Source organism: Globicephala melas, chromosome 10, assembly GCF_963455315.2.
Source record: "Globicephala melas chromosome 10, mGloMel1.2, whole genome shotgun sequence".
NCBI lineage: Eukaryota > Metazoa > Chordata > Mammalia > Artiodactyla > Delphinidae > Globicephala > Globicephala melas.
In genome coordinates this window covers 64,866,373-64,887,186 of record NC_083323.1, presented here as the reverse complement: position 1 = coordinate 64,887,186, position 20,814 = coordinate 64,866,373, and the positions used below count along the sequence as shown (strand labels likewise).

The window sequence follows — 20,814 nt, the reverse complement described above, 5'->3', positions numbered from 1 at the left end:
ATGATTTCAGAACCTTCCTTTTGAATAAAGGCATTTTAGTTTTAGGAACTATCCTTTAAGAACTGTGTCAACTGAATCCCATGCATTCCACACATTTTGGTATGTTTTGATTGCGTTGACATTTAGTGCAAAATGCTTTCTAATTTCCCTTTGATTTGTTTTATTACCCAGGGGTTATTTAGAAATGTGTTATTTTTTCCAAATTCTTGGGGACTTTCTAATTATCTTTCTGTTATTGACTTCTAATTAAATTCCACTGTGCTGAGAGAATATACTTTGCATGACTAAATCCTTTTAAATTTATTTAAACGTGTCTTATGGCTCGGAATATTGTCTATTTTGGTAAATTTTCTATGTATATTGGAAGAGAATGTGTATTCTGCTGTTGTTGGGTGAAATGTTCTATAAATTACTATTAGATCAAATTGGTTGATAGAGTGGTCAAGCCTTCTATAGACTTAATAATTCTTTTGTCTATTTGGTCTATCAATTACTGACAGAGTGCATGTACATTCTTTTGCATCTTGATAATTTTTTGTTTCATTAATACCTAATAAGAGAACAGTATTGTGAATGCCATATGGAAAATCTTGGTATCATTTATTAATTTAGTATTTATCATTTATTAATAAAGTACTTAGAAATGTTGTTCTACAGATTTAGATCTTGAAATGAGAAGTTTAAATAGTTGGCTGATTATGGCAGTTGACAGCCTCAAGTCAGATTGATCTATGAAATGATTCAGTGGTATGAACACTATGATCCAGACGATGAGATATAATTTAGTGATTTCAAAATTTTTTTCTCAGTTGTAAAAAACTTCCCTCACATAAAATTTTACCAGAAATTCAATACAGATAGAAAAGTGAAATAGCTTCTCTTTTATCTGGACTCCAGTTGTTCAGCCTCACTGTGGGCCTCACTCTCCTTCCCCCAGAGGCACCCCCTCTGGTACCTCAGCAGAAGACTTCAGACACCAAGGAGAGTATTGAAAACAGTAGATGTACTCAAATACTCTGCTTACCAGGAAAAAAAAAAAAAGAAATGATCCCATTCAAAAGTGAAATTGTAAATGGATTTCAACTCTCACGTCAACAATAGGGATTGGTAACCTGCCTAGTGAACTGTCTGAAAAAATGTCTGAAATTGATTCCTGTCTCATTAGTAACTTAAGGGGTTGTGTTCAATTATTGATGTCTGCCGGGGGCACACGTGTGGGAACTGGAAGAGCACATGCCACACGTTTGATATTCTTAGACTTGAGATATTGACAGATCTACTGTTCAAACCTGGTTTCACATGACATCTCCTAGCTGAATAATACGTTTGGAAAATTAGGAAAACTATACAGTGACATTTGCCAGGCTTTTCCAAATTGAAATCGACAAAGAATGCTTAAGTAACCTTGCAGGATAAAGATTTGTGTAAGGCTACATGGGATGGCGAGGAAGCACAGGACAGCTTCTCAAAATTTCCTTCACAGAATGTCAGAAGTCCCAGTGGTCTGTCAAGGGAACTCTGAACCAGGGGCCCGCTGTCCCCTTCTTTAGTGCTCTGCCAGCATGATGACTTAGCTGCTCTCTCTTTTTCTTTCACTGTTCCTGCCATAACAAACTAACTCTAATTCTGTTTGCCTCAAGGCTTCTGCTCTCCACCTTCTTTCTGCATATCTCCTTGCCACATTCCTCATTGTACATTTCAAGTTCAAATTCCCCACAGAGAATGATAGGTCAACAAATGACTCTTCAGAATGGAGTGTCCCCTTGGGCAGAAGTCTCATGCCAGGTTACTTACATGGCACTGGGCAGCCTATAGATAGCTGTCCTTTGATCTGGTGCTCATCCCTAGTCCAATCACTCGTGGTTAAAGTGGCTAAATCACAAGATATGAAGGATGGAGAAGGGGCCATGTGTCTGTCAGGAACTCTGAAGGATCCCAGCAGGAGGCACGTTACCTGGTAGGCATGAGACGTGGCCTGTCCATCATAACCACGTCCCACAGCATGGTGAACACCAACTGGACTTGCTTGCTGTCATGTCACAGAAAGAATAAATTTCCTTATGATGGGCTAAAGCAGTGGTTTTCCAATTGTGCTTGGCAGGAGTCTTGAGTTCTGCCCAAAGGAGAAACTCAGTAGGTAGGACCCTGAGCTCCCTATGCCCTTTTTCAACCACTGCAGTTTCATATTATTCATTTTTGCATATTGGATTTTCAAGTAAAATTTTACTTGAAATTAACATTCCTCTATTAACAAATAGTGAACTGAGAGCCACTGAGCTAGAGTAGTAGAAAAACTTTCATTTGGATAATTTTTTTTTTAAGTAGTGAAGCTTTCGTTTTTAAAGAGTAAGTGTTATTAAGATATACGATGGGACTTCCCTGGTGGCACAGTGGTTAAGAATCCACCTGCCAATGCAGGGGTCACGGGTTTGAGCCCTGGTCTGAGAAGATCCCACATGGCGCGGAGCAACTAAGCCCATGCGCCACAACTACTGAGCCTGCGCTCTAGAGCCCATGCGCCACAACTACTGAAGCCCGCGCACCTAGGGCCCGTGCTCCACAACGAGAGAAGCCACCGTGATGAGAAGCCTGCGCACTGCAACGAAGAGTAACTAGAGAAAGCCCTGTGCAGCAACAGACCCAAAAATAAATAAATAAGCATATTACTAAAAAAAGAAAACAAAAGGTATAAAATGTCACTGAATGCATTTTACCCAATTTTCTATAAAATGATTCTGAGAAGGGTAAACAGGAAAATAGAATGAGTTTATTTAACATTACTTTCTTCATCACAATTGTTTTTATGTCAGATATTATCATGGGAAAGTGTTTAATTACGACTGAAATATTTATTTCATGAGTAGGATAAAAATTTTGATACCAACAAGCAGATTACAAATTCAAACGGTTAAAAATAACATCTTATTAAAGCTGTCTTCGTTGCTTTAGTTTACAGATACAGGACTGTAAAGTCCGTATTAATTGCTAGTTACATTGACAGTTAACTACTCATGATGAACAGGGACGCGTTCGAGCAGCAGTCCCCAACCGTTCTGAAGACAATTTTCCACGGATCGCGGGGGTGGTAGGGGGAGATGGTTCAGGCGGTAATGCAGGCGATGGGGAGCTACGGGGAGCGGCAGGCGAAGCTTCCCTCCTCGCTCAGCGGCCACTGCTCACCGCCTGCTGTGCCGCCCGGTTCCTAACAGGCCGTGGACTGACAGCTGTCCGAGGCCCGGGGGTTGGGAACCCCTGCATTGGAGGACGGAGAGAACGATAAAAGTGCCCACTGAACTGAGAAGGCATCTTGAAACCAAAAAAAAAACGAGGCAGGCAGCTCTATATTATCAATGGATTGGTTTTTTTATAAGGTAACTTACAAGGTGGGAGCAGGATTTGACAGACAAAGATCTGGAAGCATTTGCAAATGCGTTCCACACAGCCAAGGGGCCATTAGGACAGTTTTTTTGTTTTGTTTTGTTTTGTTTTTTACGGTACGCGGGCCTCTCACTGTTGTGGCCTCTCCCGTTGTGGAGCACAGGCTCCGGACACGCAGGCTCAGCGGCCATGGCTCACGGGCCCAGCCGCTCCGCGGCGTGTGGGATCTTCCCGGACCGGGGCACGAACCCGTGTCCCCTGCATCGGCAGGCGGACTCTCAACCACTGCGCCACCAGGGAAGCCCTACAGTGATTAACTTGAAACACAAATCACGTGGGTTACGTGTCTGGCCTGGGTAGAAACTACCTGACTATCTCAGTGAAGACTTCGGTAACCAGAGTACGCTCAACCAAGTCATCATCACGCCTTCCAGAATGGCTCCTTTTTGAAGCTCATTTCTGGTTAATTGGTGCCACTCTCTGCTCTCCTTCCTCCAACAGCTGGACTGTTGACACAGGTGGAGAAAACCATACTACTCCGCCAATCTGTGTTCTCCACGTTCTGCTGAGTCCTCAGTTCTGCCCTTCAATCTTTGTGCTCCCTTTGTTTACCGTCTTCTCTATATTCAGTTACCGCTGTAAACCTTGACCATCCTCAAGTCCCTAACACACGCCAGTCTTCTCATTATTATCTGATGGCGTTGCTTCTCACTGGAGCAAGCAGCTTTAAGCTACTACAACTTCCGCATGGTCGTCTCCTCAGCCCTTCCGCTGCTCCTATATTCTGTTGATATGTTTCATGTGGTAACAGCACTTCCTACCCCGTCACTCAAGCCTGCAGAAAGGGAGTCATCCACTTTCATCCCAAGTGGGAAATTGATTAAGATGATAGATTAAAACTGAATCACTGAATTTTTGAGTGTGCTGGTTCTTTTCTTCTTTTTATTTTTATTTATTTATTTATTTTGTGGTATGCGGGCCTCTCACTGTTGTGGCCTCTCCCGTTGTGGAGCACAGGCTCCGGACGCGCAGGCTCAGCGGCCATGGCTCACGGGCCCAGCCGCTCCGCAGCATGTGGGATCCTCCCGGACCAGGGCACGAACCCGCGTCCCCTGCATCGGCAGGTGGACTCTCAACCACTGCGCCACCAGGGAAGCCCCCAGGACAGTTTTGTAGTTAACCTAGGGTATGGGGGTAGGAACTTGGAAACAGGACATGCATTCCTAAGTCAAGGTTCATGAATGGGTCACTAGTCTCATGGGCACCAGTAATACAACAGCAAAGGTTTTCATCATTGTTTGGGGACCAACAGGGCATAGAGGCTACCTAGTCCTAATGATTATTGAACAATATCTATTCATTACAAAGCCCTTGACTTTGGAGAAGTGATTTACTGCACAGTACAGTCCTGGGTAGGGTCAGTGGAAGGACAGGAAAAACTGTAAGGGCCCACGATGGAGTCAGTTATGCTAACAGCCATACGGAATGCATCACAGCAATCACACATTACTTATATGTTAGATCAACGTGTACATTTTATTTTATTATAACAATCATATTTGTTACATTCAGTCTTATCATAGAATGGTTATCTCCAAGAATATTTGTTTTAAACTGAAGGTATCTTGCTGGTATTTATAAATATGAATTACTTTTATAACTGAGGAGCCATATCCTTATTCTATGACTTGGGACATGCCAATACTTACTTAAAAGAAGACTGACTCATCCAATAAAGATTTCATGTCACCGTTACTTGTTGAAATGACAAAACTATCTGAAACTCTCTTCTAAGCATTCCACCCCTTAGGCTGAGCAAATGCACCCCCAGATTCTTCAGAATGCCCCCCAAATGCCCTCTTTAACCAATGCAAGACAACAGCCTTCCTTTACTTCCTCTCAGAATCTTAGTGCCTCTCTGGATTAAGCAGAAAACTATTCAACTACTCTCATTTCCTGGAAACTTGTTAGAGTGAATGTGGGTGCTCTGTTCTACGTATCATCTGTCCTGGCTGGGATTACACCAGAAAATTCTCACTGCAGAAACCACTACGAGCAAAAGGGAAGGAAGGTTGGAGCAAGCAACCTGGGCATGGGTCATATTTTTTCCTCCATGGCTCATTCTCAGTTTTCTCCAACTTCCTGATTGTGCCGAACCTGTTGTCATGTTTTGCTTCATCTTTACATGAATAATGAGGAGGCTGTGGTGAAAGTAAGTGTCCTGGGCAGTAATGGACTTTACATGGAAAGTCATTGGCATCAAGGACAACTAACAACAGTGGAAACCTTGAGATTTTTCCAATGTGTATTCTTTTTTAATAAAACAATAACTGGGGCTTCCCTGGTGGCGCAGTGGTTGGGAGTCTGCCTGCCAATGCAGGGGACGCGGGTTCGTGCCCCGGTACAGGAGGATCCCACATGCCACGGAGCGGCTGGGCCCGTGAGTCATGGCCACTGAGCCTGCGCGTCCGGAGCCTGTGCTCTGCAACGGGAGAGGCCACAACAGTGAGAGGCCCGCGTACCGCGAAAAAAACCCCAAACAAACAAACAAACAAAAACCATATTGTACCAATTAATTTTTATTCCTATGTGTACTTAAGCCTGCAGTCTGGAGCTTGGACCCAGTTTACCCAACTAAAAATGACCCTAATGTAGTTGTAGTAAGACTTTTTCCTCTGACATAAATGCCCCTGTAAAGATGTCCCAGTGCAAAGGAAGAATTAAATGTCTTACACTTGGATTTATAGTTCAGAGCTTGAATGCCATCATTATATTATCAGGAAAACAATATTCTCATGCAGGCTAAGGGGCAGGCTTCATCTGACAGTGAAGTCAGTTCAGTCATTGTAGTGTGTTGTAAGTCGATTTCTAGATGGCCCTAACTACGCGCTTCACCCTACCCAACTACGTCAGAAACTGTGCTGTCAGTTAAAAGGGAGACTGGAGGGGACACTGCATGTGACTCAGCCTAAAGGTATTGATTGCTATTACTGGAATAAAACCCAAACCATGACCTCAGGATGGCAAGTAACATCCTCTTGAAGTTGAATGACAGCATCACTACCAAAGGAGAACCACACCCAGCTGGGGCACAATCAACATCTGTGGAATTTAAGTTAGAAGTTCTTTTGTTAAAGATTATTATTAGAAATACAGTACATTCAGGGGGGAAAAAATGAAAGAAATATGACAATATTGTAATCCTATAACTGATGAGTAGACAGTGGTTCAATATACTATTCTACTTTTATATGTGTTTAAAATTTTTCATATTTAAAGTTTAAAAATACAGGTTAAAAGTAATTCTCCCATCTTTTTTTTTTTTTTTTTTTTTTTGCGGTATGTGGCCTCTCACTGCTGTGGCCTCTCCCATTGTGGAGCACATGCTCCGGACGCGCAGGCTCAGCAGCCATGGCTCACGGGCCCAGCCGCTCCGCGGCATGTGGGATCTTCCCGGACCGGGGCACGAACCCGTGGCCCCTGCATCTGCAGGCGGACTCTCAACCACTGCGCCTCCCATCTTTCTTATAAAGGAGGCTTTAGAGGATATTTTCTTTATGTGTAGGTCCATAAAATAGTACCAAGTTAATTTAAATTACGAAGACACAAATATATTTTCTGACTATTTTCACCTGTCTATAGATCTGCAGAAGTTTGGAATTCATCCTTGATAAGCTAAACTGGGTAAGGTAACATGACATCAGCAAGCATACTTTCCAGGTACCTCAAGGGCCGTGATTTCTGTAGTAGGGATTGTACTGAGAGAAGAAAGACAAGTCTATCCCTGTCTTAAAACAGTTTGCTTTGATGGATGTCCTGCTGGGGCACCCCTTATATGGGGCCCTGAAACATCAGAGACAACATGGCTAGACGGTTGGACCAAAAGCAATTGTATAATTCTTGGTTCACTAATAATGACAGGTATAATTATGGGAGTGGACTGGTGGGAACTGGGGACACATCATGCCAGTGGGATTTGGAAAAATGACCATGGGCATTCTGGGTTCAGACCTGATATTCACTGAGATCTGTTGCTAAAGATAAATCTGGACAGTAGTTAAAACAGTGAAGATAGGTTCTACTCAGAAATAAATTATTGCAATAGGGAAGGGGGTCCAGCATGAACTGAGCTCAACTTTGCCAAAACAAAAGGCAGGAGGCTTTTTAAAGGCAGGGGTGGGGGGCTTCCATGGTGATGCAGTGGTTAAGAATCCACCTGCCAATGCAGGGGACAGGGGTTCAAGCCCTGGTCCTGGAAGATCCCACATGCCGCGGAGCAATGAGCCCGTGCGCCGCAACTACTGAGCCTGCACGCTAGAGCCCGCGAGCCACAACTACTGAGCCCGCGTGCTGCAACTACTGAAGCCCACGTGCCTAGAGCCCATGCCGCACAACAAGAGATGCCACCGCAATAAGAAGCCTGCGCACCAGAACGAAGAGCAGCCCCCCCTCACCGCAACTAGAGAAAGCCCACATGCAGCAACGAAGACCCAAGGCAGCCAAAAATAAATAAATTTTTAAAAAAGGCATGGGTGGGCCAAGGGCAAGGAACTGGGGAGTGTTAGGGGGGTTGGTCCTTGTGACTGGATCTTCTGGCTTTGTTTATTGGTGCTTATCTGGAAGAGAAACAGATGTCTCCTATCTTAATGGCAGGAGCAGTGAGGCAAGTAAAAGTAAGGCCCTACCAACTTTAGCCCTAATCCTCCCACTGGCCTGTGGGAGAGTCATCTCCACAGATGTTTGCATTTCAAAGACTCTCAGGCCCTTGAAGAAACCGTCCTGGGTAGTAGAATTGCATCTCAAAGGGCAGAGAAAGGATTTATAATTGCAATCTTTCTAAAGTGTCTGCTCAAAGAGAGGGTGCAAGAGCCTGTCTACCAATTACCAGGTTTTGGCCAGGAACAAACAGTAAATGCTCCTGGAAGCACCAGGCTTTTTCAGGCAGATACTTTGAAAAGGAGTGCAGACTTGAGCTGTTAGAAACTGTGCTAGTGTTTGCTTAAGTCTCTTGGTGGTGGAGGGAACAGGGCAGGAGTGGACAAATCACTTGTTCCGAGAGCCTGCAAGTTTTATAAGCCAAGGTTGCAGTCTGTTCGAGAAGAGGGCTCAGAGGAGCCTGAACACAGGTTGATCAAGGAGATCGTCTTTGTCACAGCTCAGAGTTTCCACTAATAACATCATTTTGCATATAAAGTACATCACTGTTCTCTGAAGACCAGTATCACAGTTCTAGCATAAGACGCCTCACATCAGGTATCTTACTTGCCAGGGCAAGGGAAAGAAAGAAAATCCTAATAGTGACTTTCAAGATACAATTTCCAGTGACCGAGATCCCTGACTGCTTCATGACGTGAATGGTCAATCCAGAAGTGAGAGCATCTTCAGGTGCTCAAGGAAGTTTCCATAACATGATGGGCATTTTGTGCCACATGGGAAAATAAAGAGGAGATTTAGAATGCAAGGCCTACATTAGATTAGGACAGGAGGTAATGTGAATTGACTTTGTGGACAGGAATTTATGTGTTTGTTTCCTTATCCACATGGAACGCCTTCCTTCCTTTCTCTTTTTCTTCCTTCTTTTTTTTTTTCAATTCAGTGAAATGTAGAGAAGACATCTCTTATTAACACTTAAATAATACACCAAACAGAAAATAATACAAATGTCTGGTTAGAAAATAGGAAATTCAAACAGGGCAAAAATTGTACAAAATGAAAAAAAGCAACCCCTGCCCCCACCAAATTGACTTCATCCCACCCAATCTTTGACCTAAAAGTAACCGCTATTGAATAATGTCTTGTGATTCATCCATGACGCAAAAGGATACACATATGCGTGTACACGTGTACATGTGTTTATGTCTATTTTTCTGTTTCTTTTTTAATCTATAGAATAGGGATCGTACTATACACACCTCTTTACTTGTTTTTCAACTTATAACCAAATATTGAGAATCATTCCATATACAGATTTACATTATCTTTTAGTCATCAGTATTTGCTTCTATGAATTTGTCTGTTTTTTATTTCACCAATTCCCTACTGATAGGAATTGGTTGTTTAGAGTTTTTAGCCATTACAAATAATGCTGTAATTAATAAAGTTTGATATACATAGATCTAGGTGAACTCCATCAATATATCCTTATAGTAAGATTCATACAATGGGATTAATGGACTTGAGGACATGGAGACGGGGGAAGGGTAAGCTGGGACAAAGCGAGAGAGTGGCATTGACATATATACACTACCAAGTGTCAAATAGATAGCTAGTGGGAAACAGCTGCATAGCACAGGGAGATCAGCTCAGTGCTTTGTGTCCACCTAGAGGGGTGGGATAGGGAGGGTGGGAGGGAGACGCAAGAGGGAGGGGATATGGGGATATATGTATATGTATAGCTGATTCACTTTGTTATACAGCAGAAACGAACACAACATTGTAAAGCAATTATACTCCAATAAAGATGTTTAAAAAAAAAGAGATTGTTCTTTTAAAAGATATATATATGCAATTAAAATTTTTATAGACAATGTCAAATTGCTCACCAGAAGGGCATTCAAATTTACACTTTCACCAATAGGACACAAGAGTCATTTTTCCCTCATACCTTCACCAGGAGTGAGTAGTATCCAATTTTTTTTTTCTAAGTTGATAAGTACCTCAGTGTTTTGCTATTTACTTCTTTCATTATAAGCATCTTTCATATATTTATTGGCCATTTGTATTTTTGTACTATAAGATTCATGATCATATCTTTTGCCCATTTTTCTATTGGTTTGCTCACCTTTTAATTTATCTGAATGAGCTCTTTATAAATCAAGAAAATTAGGCTGTCCATCTGTCAAAAGATTGAATGGTAAAAATAAATTATTCTCTTCCTTCCTCTTAGCAGATGGAATTATTAAGCCCTTTTAAAAAAAAGAATTTCAGCCTGATTCTGTTTAAAAATGAGATATGGGAGATGACAAAAGCCAGACCATCACTTACTTTAAAGGGTAAGTAAGCAGTAAGAAGGCAGCATGAGGTACCCAAGGGAAATTTATCCATCAGAGTTGGGAAAGCAACCAAATATTCATGCCTTTATAATCTGCATAAAACTTGCACACCACTCACCGCAACTAGAGAGAGCCCACGCACAGCAAGGAAGACCCAACACAGCCCATAAATAAATAAATAAATTTATTTAAAAAAACCCAAAAAACTTGCACACCAGAACTTCAAAGAGTGTCTTTCATGTAGCTCTTCAATATCTTTCAGAATCCTGAATCTTCCAAATTTTAAGGGATGTTTCTGACAATTTTTAAGTTCTGTTTTGAGCATCTCAGTATCATTGTGAAATAGGATTAAGCAACTCCTTCAGTTAAAACGCTATCAACTTATATTGGAAGGTAAAGCATAGTACAGCAAGACAGTCAGGTTGAAGAATGGCCATCATGATTAGGGTCAGTAAACTTGGACTCTGCACCTGTCTCTGTCACTTTCTTGCCATGGAACCTTGAGTAACTCCCTCAGGTTCTCTGTTTTAGTTTTCTCATCTATAAAATGAATATAATAACTTTCTACCTATCAAATAGGTTATTTTGTGAATTAAAAGAACTCGTGGTAAAACATTTTGTAATCCGTATGACCCTCTGAATTACTTTAACTGTTGGAAAGTAACATATCTGTAGATTACATTCTGCAATGTCTCATTGGCTTCCTGTTATTATCCAGCTTGTGAAAGATCGTGGTACTGATTACAAAACCTAATACAAATTTTTTTCATGAAGTGGGTCTCAACATTACCTTAATTTCACTTTATTTCCTTCATATTTAGACAATGACATATTTTGATTAAATGTGTACATTTTAGCTCCTTATGTTATCAGTCAATATATATCTTCAAATATAGAAATGATCAGAATTGGAATCATCAACACATCCAAAGCAGTCCTTTGCAAAAATGATTTATCTGTTATAGGAAATAAAATATTTAATGTATATAAAGTAAGCTCTACAATAATGCTATTAGATAGATTTCTATAGAAAACGTATTTCTAAAATGTTCCTATTCTAATTTCTAAACATTGAGGGAAAATTTTTTTGTCTTTCAAAAAAGGAATCTTTTTAATGCTTAAAATTACAAGGATTATATAGTCCCAAAAAGCTACATTGTACCCAGAGCTGTTTATACTGAAGCTGAGAGGTTTGGGCCACTTTAGAGATTTGACACTTTATTCAGAAACCCTCAAACCTTGTCACTGAAGAGAGCCCTGTAATTTAAGTGCAAATGGCCTATTTTGTTGAAATTGCCAGTGAACAGTTCTAATGATCTGAGAAGCAGCCCTCATTCCGGAGGTTCATGTAGCATAAAAGCCCAGGCTACCATTCCTAAGAGAATTCTTTCCTTCGAAAGATAATGAGTTGGGTGAAGTGTGCCAGACATGGCAGACAGGACATATCATTAAACATGTAGGGGCTCCTCCAAAATATGTCTGTTCCTTCCTCTCTTTTACACACACACACACACACACACACACGCACACACAAATATACATGCATGTCCGCACGTGTACCCACACACTCAGATGTTTCTATTCGGTGCCTGCCTTCTGTATAGAACCTCAAGAATGAGAAGAGAAAGAAATTATTTTCTGTTGCTTTTTGGTCTCTTCTTTTCTCAGATCTGGTCTGCCATTTTTAGCCTTTCTATCATTTGGCCACATCTTACGGCACCAGTGGACTTTTACCTTCCAGAATGAGTGTATGTTAGGACATTCCTAGATGAGTAGTCTGATTCTGGTCTTGCCTTGTGCACCACCAAGGCATGAAAGGTCCCGCCTTTCAGTAACTTGGCTCCCACTTTTAGACTGTTGATTATTTTCTCAGAAGAATCCGTGTTGCTGGATTTCAAGTCGGCTCTAGCCACTATCAGTAACTGACATTAACAAGAGTATCTAAACTCTACGACAGTTCATTCTGCACAGTGTTTTGAGTGGATTCACTCCAGATTCCATCTTAACTGCAATTATTGCTACAGTGAGAGTCATTAGACCATCTAAGGGTCTTTTACAGGATTCTTGCCTTGAGCCTAGATTCAGAAACTATGCCTCCTTTTCAAATGTGAAGGAACCCCTTGCTAAACTTTCTGTATTCGTGAGTTAGCGTGCCACCTGGCTACCATCTTGAATGAGCAGATGTTTCAACATCTGGAGAATTTCAACAGACTGTATCTCCATGTGCCTTTGGGATAACGTTTCTCAACTATTCCTGGCTCTTTCTTACTTCTGGCTCCTTTTTCCTCCCTCCTGGATTTTTTTTTTTTTTAAGCATTAATCACTACCTAACATTATGCGATGTGTTTATTTGTTTATTACCTATCTCCCTGAATAGAATGTAAGTTTCCTTGCCCTTTTTGTACCCTTCTGATAACCAGTACTTAGAACAGTGTCGGCACATAGGAGCTGACTAAATATTTGCTGAATGGATGAATGAATGATTTGTGTAACTTTGGACACGTTACTTCTCCTTTTTGAGATTTGCATTTTGTTGTCTGGAAAATGAGAGTGTTAAACTAGATTTAATTATTTCTAAGTTTCATTCACATCTTGTGGCTGGGATTAAGAGCGTAGATAAGTTAAGGCCAATCTGGAGAGCAATGGGGAGGGGCAGACAACACAGAGATCTGTGTGCTCCCCTGATTAAGGGGTCAGGGAAGGGCTTTCTTAGGAAAGCTGAGTAAGCCATGTGCATGTCCGGGAAAGAGAAACTCAGCAGAGGAAACTGCAGACGCAAAGACAGGAGTGTGTTTGGCTTGTTCAAGAAGTGGCAAGGGGGAGGGTGTAGCGGAAGTACAGAAAACAAGAGAGAGGGTTGGAAAGTAGGTCAGGAGGTAGCCAGTGGCTAGATCGCATTTGTGCGGGGTAGGTGCGGCGGGGTGTGTGCTTGGTGTGAGAGGGAATGTGTGTGTGGTATGGTGCGTTTGGTGCATGTATAGAAATGTCTTGTGTTTGTGTGATGTTTGTGTATATGTTGTGTATGTATGTGTGTGGTGTGGTGTGTGTATCGTGTATGCAGGTGTGTTTGGTATGAGAGGGGGGTATACATGGGGATCCTGCGTGTGCATGGTGGTACATATATGTATTGAAGTTACTACTCTTGTTACAACAAAAGTTGGTCAAAATTCATCCTGCCGGGGGTTTGAAAACCATAGCTTGAAAAGGAAAGAAACATTCCTTTTCTGCTTCTGAACAAACTCACAGGATTAAAAGACTGCCTTGCCTAAGTTACTGCATACTAACAAGGAATTTTACTTATTGAACAATACAGATTTTCAATAGTGCATTGATGTTTTCTGAAAAAGAACACTGTTTTGTTTCTGCTACATCATCCTAATCATTTAAATTTAATGCCTGACAACATTGTCAACATATAACGCAGCAAACACAGATTCCAAAACAAATCCATAGTACATTTTAAATAAGTAGAGAGTTTTAAGACCTATTTGTTTGCAATTCTGGTTAACACGTGGGTTTGAAAGCCCAAGGATTCTTGACCTATATTACCTAGTCTCTTATGCCCCTGGCATCTTGGGCTGCCAAGAAATGTGCAGCGAAGTGTCAGGGACAACAAAATATGTTGTCGCTTTCAACTGTTTTATGCATTAACATCTGTACCCAAAACCTCTCTCTTCATTTAGTCAGTGAAATGCAGTGATATCCGGTCTCCATCTTGACCCACATAGAAAAAACAAGCAAGACTGAAATACCGAAGGTATGTTTCACAATCGAGATTTTGAGTTATGTCAGAAGACAGTGGAAAATGCTTCACATATTTGACAGATGATATAACAGATTTATCCGCTCGTGATGGTGGCAGTTGTATGCAAAAAGGAAAGTTTGTCCAAAATACCTGGATAAACAGGAAAAGGGAGCAAAGACAGCGAGTTCCCCTTCTCCTGTAGTGTTGTTGGCTGGTGTGTCCCTAAGATATGAGCCAAGATATGTTTACTTGCTAAATATCCTTACCCCAAACAAAACAAAACAGAAAGTTCTTAGGTAAGAGTGGTGTATTTCATAAAGTGTCCTTGATTTAGGGACGGTTTCTAAGACATTCTCGGTACTTTCAGATGACAGGCTGCACACGTCTAAGGGGTTTCATATTTAAGAGACTGAATTTGCTGGACGTACTGGAAAGGATGGAATTACACTATAAAATGGTGGCTCACTCGAGCTCTGCAATCAGAAGACTGTGTTTTGAGTTCCTGTTTGCTCTTTACCAGTTATAGAGCCCTGGGAAGGTTGTTTAATTTCCTCCTCACAAAGTTTCCTACACATATAACATGAAGCAGATGCTAGAGTGGGGATTAAATGAGCCACTGTATGAAAATGCTGGCACAAATTCAGCCCTCAGCATTAGCTATTAAGATTCCACTTTTGTGTCAAGTATTAAAAGTATATAGAACACCTAACGATGAAAAGTCCCTACAATTTTCAAAGTGTTGTCACATGCATTATCTGATGTGCTTCACACAACAACCCATTGTAGTGGAGCAGATATTGTCCCATTTGGCAAAAGAGGGCAGATCAGGGAAGATCTGTGCCTGCTCCAAGGCCCCCCGCCACCATGTCATGGAACCAGGATGTGAATCCAAGTCTGCTGTGTCCCAGTGCTCTTTCCAGTGAACCAATTAACCCAGTATAATATTGAGTTGATCTGTGACTCTGGAAAGAATATAAGAGATTCCAAAAGAAATGTTACGTTTTGGTGTAGCAGGAGTTTTGAGGATTCTGCGAGACCATCCTCAGGTTCAGTGATTCACTCGAGGGACGCACAGAACTCAGAAAAGCTGTTATACGCATGGCAATGGTTTATTACAGTGAAAGGATACAGATTAAAGTTAGTAAAGCCAAAGGCAGAGTCCAAGGGAAATCAGCCACAAGCTTCCAGTTGTCCTTACCCAGGGTCGTTGGAAAGGCAGCCCTTAATTCTCCCAGCAATGATGTGTGATGACACACAAAGTACTATTGCCGACCAAGGGGCCCACCCGAGCCTTGGTGTCCAAGGTTTTTATTGGGGTTCAGTCACATAGGCGTGGAGCACCTGAACGACTGACCTGAATTACTCAGTGTTCAGGCCTCCGCAGGTCACACTGGTACCTCGTGGTCCAAGGTCACAGGTCAACAAAGCAGGCGTTCTCCATAAATCACCTTGTTAACACAAATTATCTGGTGTGGCTCAAGGTCTCAGTTATACAAAGGCACTCTTGTCAGGAAGGATATTCCAAGGGCTCAGAGGTTATCTCCCTGGAGGTTAAGGCCAGGCCATTCTTTAACATGTGCCAGGTTTGAGCACCCCCAACTCTGCTGAGCTAATCCTTCACCGCACAGCCGAGGCATAGCATCTGGGCTCTTGACGATATCAGAGCACAGCAAGAGGCAACTCAGAGGCAACTCGGCCCAAATGGGAGCCTGAGAATCAACTTCTAAATTTGGTCCATGCGTCAATCCCCCGAGCCAATGGGTATTTCTGCTATTGCAGTGGGTTACCGGAGCCTGGAAGGTCTGCCTTGGAACCTAGCCGTGATGGGATCTCTTGTCTCTACTCTGGGCCCTTTAGCCTTCTGGGAGTGTCGCACTGTCCCCACTCTGGGAGACCTCCCACGGAGTGAAAGGGAGAGAGGACTTAATATTACTCAGCAATCTACTCTGAAGTAAGGATTTTCTTGCTAGCATGTTCAAAATTTCATTATTAGAGTAAGAAGAAGAAAGAGGTAGGACTCAGGCAACAGAAAACTCAACTCAGCGTGGCTGAAACAGCCATGGATTTATCGTCTCACATAACAAGAAGCCCCGAGAGAGCACAGCCCAGGGCTGTTCGATTCAGCTCCTTGACAACAACACCAAAAACCCAAGTTCTTTCTTCAGCTTCTCCATCCTGAGCATCTTGGTTAGATTTCCTCATGGTTTAAAAATGGCTATAGTAAGAACAAACTAGTGGTTACCAGTGGGGAGGGGAGAGGGGCAATATAGGGGCGGGGCACTGGGAGGTACAAACTATTGTGTGTAAGATAGGCTCAAGGATGTATTGCACAACATGGGGAATATAGCCAATATTTTGCAATAACTGTAAATGGAAAGCAACCTTTAAAAATTGTATAAAAAATTTAAAGAAAAAATGGCTATAGCGGATTCAGGCATCACATCTTCACAATCCATTACACAGACACAAAAATGGGACTTTTCCTTGTGTCTCTTTTAAAGAGTTATGAAACTTTCCCCGGAAGCCTCCCTTATGAGCGTCCCTTTATGTCCTGCTGGCCAAAACTGCCTCTTCCAAAGCCAATCGCTAGCAAACAATGAAAAATTTTTTCCCACTGGGTTCGTATAATCAAACACAGGACTGGGAATGGGACCAGCATTCCCTAAAGCCTCTGGATTCTTGGAAAAGTATAGACACTAGAACAAATTCAGCGTCTATCAGAAAATACTGAGTAGGGAATTGCTATGGGGTAGGCAGCCGAAGCTGTCTGCTGCAGCAAGTTCCCAGGTAGAAAAGCAGAGCAGAGGCAATTCTCTGCAGCTTCTGAAATCTCTAGTCCTCATGGGGGACCCCAGAGGTCATTTGCGTTGCCTCAGTTTCCTGGAGTTAATTGATTCCTAGGAGAAAAAAAAAAAAGTCTCGAAGAGCCATGTTTGATGCTCATATAAGGTTTATTTTCCCACTTTTCGTTCAGGTGTCCTCCCTAAAGGAAAGCCCTCGACTTTAGGAAGGAAACATGCCCTCTGTTTCACATATTCCTTCATCATTAATTCAGACATGCCTACCCCATTGGCCAGATTCTCGTGCTGCTGACTAGAGTTCCTTAAATCTCAGACATATCTCTGTTACCAGACAGACCACAGCGGTGTTCAACATTTGTCCCCCTCAAGAGTCTTTCGTTTATCCAGTGAGATTTACAAAAGCAGGACTTTCTGTCCCCCTTTTGTCTTCCCCTTCCCCATTTCATTTTTCCATTGTCGACGTACCTTCAGGTTTGGTAACATGCCATCAGAAATGGGATTGCTGAGAATCTGTCCCCATGGAACTCAGTGGAAGATTCCATGAATCTAACAATCCCTTTGGCTATTCCTGGTCTTTTCAATTTACAGAAATAAATCTGTGCTCTCAAATGGTGGAAACAACTTTCCAGCTATTATTTCTCAGTTTAGACATTACTCAATTGCTTTCATAATTTGGTATGTTGTATCTAGCTTCCAAACACCCTAAACCTAGAATTGACAATACATTTCACTTTTCTTAAGTGCTTCCCCTCCAGAGCGATCCCCCCACAAAGTCATTATGTTTCAACACAGGAAGAGACGTTGACATCCTCACCTGCTATTAGAGCTCAATTCCTTTTTCTTCACACTTCTCTCTCCCTTTGTCAGGTTCCCTGAAAACTGGCATAATAGTAGCCTCACACTTTCTCTACCTGTTATTATTTCCTTATTCTGCCTCTCCCTGATGAATGATTGGGGATAACTGTCTTTTTATAGGCTGGCTTGCACAATAGTAGATGGCCTATCTGTAGGAGCAAATATGCTTCCTGATCATTTTCTCAGACAGATGCTTTAAAAGTTGATACTGGGTGGCCTTCCCTGGTGGCGCAGTGGTTGAGAGTCTGCCTGCCAATGCAGGGGACACGGGTTCGTGCCCCGGTCCGGGAAGATCCCACATGCCACGGAGCGGCTGGGCCCGTGAGCCATGGCCGCTGAGCCTGCGCGTCCGGAGCCTGTGCTCCGCAACAGGAAAGGCCACAACAGTGAGGCCCGCGTACTGCAAAAAAAAAAAAGTTGATACGGGAGCCTGTCAGCCTGAAAGATTCCTCAGGAGGGTGAGGAGGGAGGAAGGCATCACAGTAGTTCTATGACAAGGACTTACACTTTAACATATGAGCTTCTTTTTTTAATAGCTTTTGCGCTTTTTTCAGATTTTAAAATAGTATATGTTTATTGCAGAGAATTTAGGAGGAAAATCCCATATTTCCTTTGTATAAGGACAGGCAGCTATTAGAAGAGATGTGGAGGAGTATATTGAAGGCAAACATTCTAATGAATAAGATTGAATCACATACTGCACTGGCACAGTTACTGGAACATGCATGTGAGGCAGAAATACAGATTGTCCGTCCTTATGCTGGCAATGTATCATCAGCTGACACTCGTCATTGACATCAAAAGCATCGAAGATATTTTCTTAAAGAAATATGAAGCAGGTTATTTCAACAAACATTCAACACAAATATACATATATATACATATAAGTTCCTACTAAGTTCCAGGTACTGTCCTAGGTCAGGAAGTATGGCAGTGTACAGAACAAAACCCTCGTGGAACTCACATTCTTGTAACTAAGACAGACAGAGAAATTGGTAAATAAGGTGCCTCAGGAAGCCTGAAGGAAGCGAGGGCTCAGCCATATTGATGTCTGCTGGAGAGCACGTGCAAAGGCACTGAGGTGGGAGTGTGTGTGGGGTGTTGACGGAACAACAAGAAGGCCAGTGCGACTGGACAGCAGTGAGCAAAGGGTTCGGAGGTAAGGAGATGAGGTCAGAGAGGCATAAGGAGGCCAGGTCATGCACAGCTTACATTAGGGAATATCTTCTAATTTGACTTAGAGTGAGAGGAGTAGTCCTGGAGGGTTTTGTGCAGATATGATCTCACTTACTTTTTAAAAGGAATGTAAGGGGTAAGAAATGTCCAATTACAGATGAACAATAGAACCACAATGAAGGGAGTACAGAAGAAGGCATTAACCTAAGTGATTTTGGAAAAGAGTATTTTGACTATATATGGAAGATTAGTAATCTGGGTTCTCCAGAGAAACAGAACCAATAGGAGAATATATAGATAGATATAAAGGTAGAAATATATACCATGAGTTCTGTCTATCTATCTATCTATCCATCTATGATTTATTATAAGGATTTGCCTCACATGGTTATAGAGGCTGAGAGGTCCAGGACCTGTAGTCCACAAGTTGGAGACCTGGGAGAGCCGATGGTAGAGGTCCAGTCTGAGTGCAAAGGCCTAAGAACCAGGAGAGCTGATGCAGTAAGTTCTAGTCTGAGTCTCAGTCCAAAGGCAGGAGAAAACCAATGTCCCAGCTCGAAGATAGGCAAGGAGAAAGAATTCTTTCTCTCAGCTCTTTATTCTATTCAGGCCTTCAATAGATTGCATCTGGCTCCCACACTGGGGAGGGCAATCTGCTTTGCTCAGTCTGCTGATTCAAATGTTAATCTCCTTCAGAAATAGCCTCACGGACACACTTAGACACACACGGACACACACACGTGTTTCTACAAGGGCAGAAATAACATTTAATCATATCTTGGTACCCCATGCATGGCCCAATCAAGTTGACACATGAAATTAACCATCATGCACCATAAAGCTAAAAGCAAAAAGAACTATACAGAAATATTTTATTTGAATTGATAAATTTGTTTTTCACAGAGGTATGGGTTAAGCAACTCTGAAATTACTTTATGTGCATTATAGGATTGTGCAAATAAATAACTAGATTATGGATAACGAGAGTCAGGTATCTTAACTGAGGAGAAAGAAGATACAAATAAGGAAAGGGGGGAGACTATAATGAAACTTGTCATGTTGTACTAGAGTCAGAGATACCAATGAGAATCATGGTGATAGATAGATAGATAGATAGACAGACAGACATATGTGTGTGTGTACACATACATATATATCCTAGTTCTGTTTGCTGAAATGGCCTGTAAGAGATGACACCCAGTGATGATGAGCACACCTGACACCCACAAGATTTTGGTTTCTAATCATCATTCTCTAATAAAAGGAGCCAGGGCTCCTTGGAAAAATGGCCAATTCCAGGGCTGGAGAGGAGAAGTAAAGGATGAGCCTGGGCTATTTGTGGTCTCAAAAAATATGGCAGTGCTTAAAAAAATTATGGGAGCATGTCAAAAGAATATAGGAGCCAATTTAAAGGAGCTACCAAGGACCAAATATGGAACAAATTGAGTAAGAAAATAAATATCCATGAGTATGCACTAATATAAATAAATTATTCAATTGTTCTTTACAGTAGAATTCCAATTAATAAATGCTGAAAGAATAACAGAAATAGAAAATCACTCTTTAGTAAACACCAAAGTAAACAGTAGTAAGTGTTGCAGGCTAGCAATGTTGACAGATGCCGAAATTAGTGGGCAACACCATGATGAGAAATAGGATATCTGCATAGTCTCAAAGTATCTCCCCGCAAGATATTTATTAGTTACATGGGAAAAATCATAACTTTGTGGTGGAGAAAACTTAACCAAAGGATCAAAGTCAACATCACCACTTATGAGGCATACTGACATCATATACGTCCTCATATGCTGCACTAAGAAGACGTATTACCACTTCTGTAGTCTTCTTGATAAAAATGAGTAATCTC

The 20,814-nt window shown here is 41.8% G+C and overlaps 1 protein-coding gene across 3 annotated transcripts in view; it reads left to right on the top strand.

Moving 5' to 3' along the window:
• Positions 1-20,814, top strand: part of PCED1B (PC-esterase domain containing 1B) — a 150,626-nt gene that overhangs the window by 48,044 nt on the left and 81,768 nt on the right. Inside the window, exon 4 of one of the 3 annotated variants that reach the window (XM_060306425.1) lies at positions 14,054-14,127. The exons of the other annotated variants lie outside the window; for them this stretch is intronic. The gene's annotated coding sequence lies outside the window, so the exon portion shown is untranslated. The remainder of the gene's footprint in view (positions 1-14,053; positions 14,128-20,814) is intronic. 3 annotated transcript variants of the gene reach the window in all.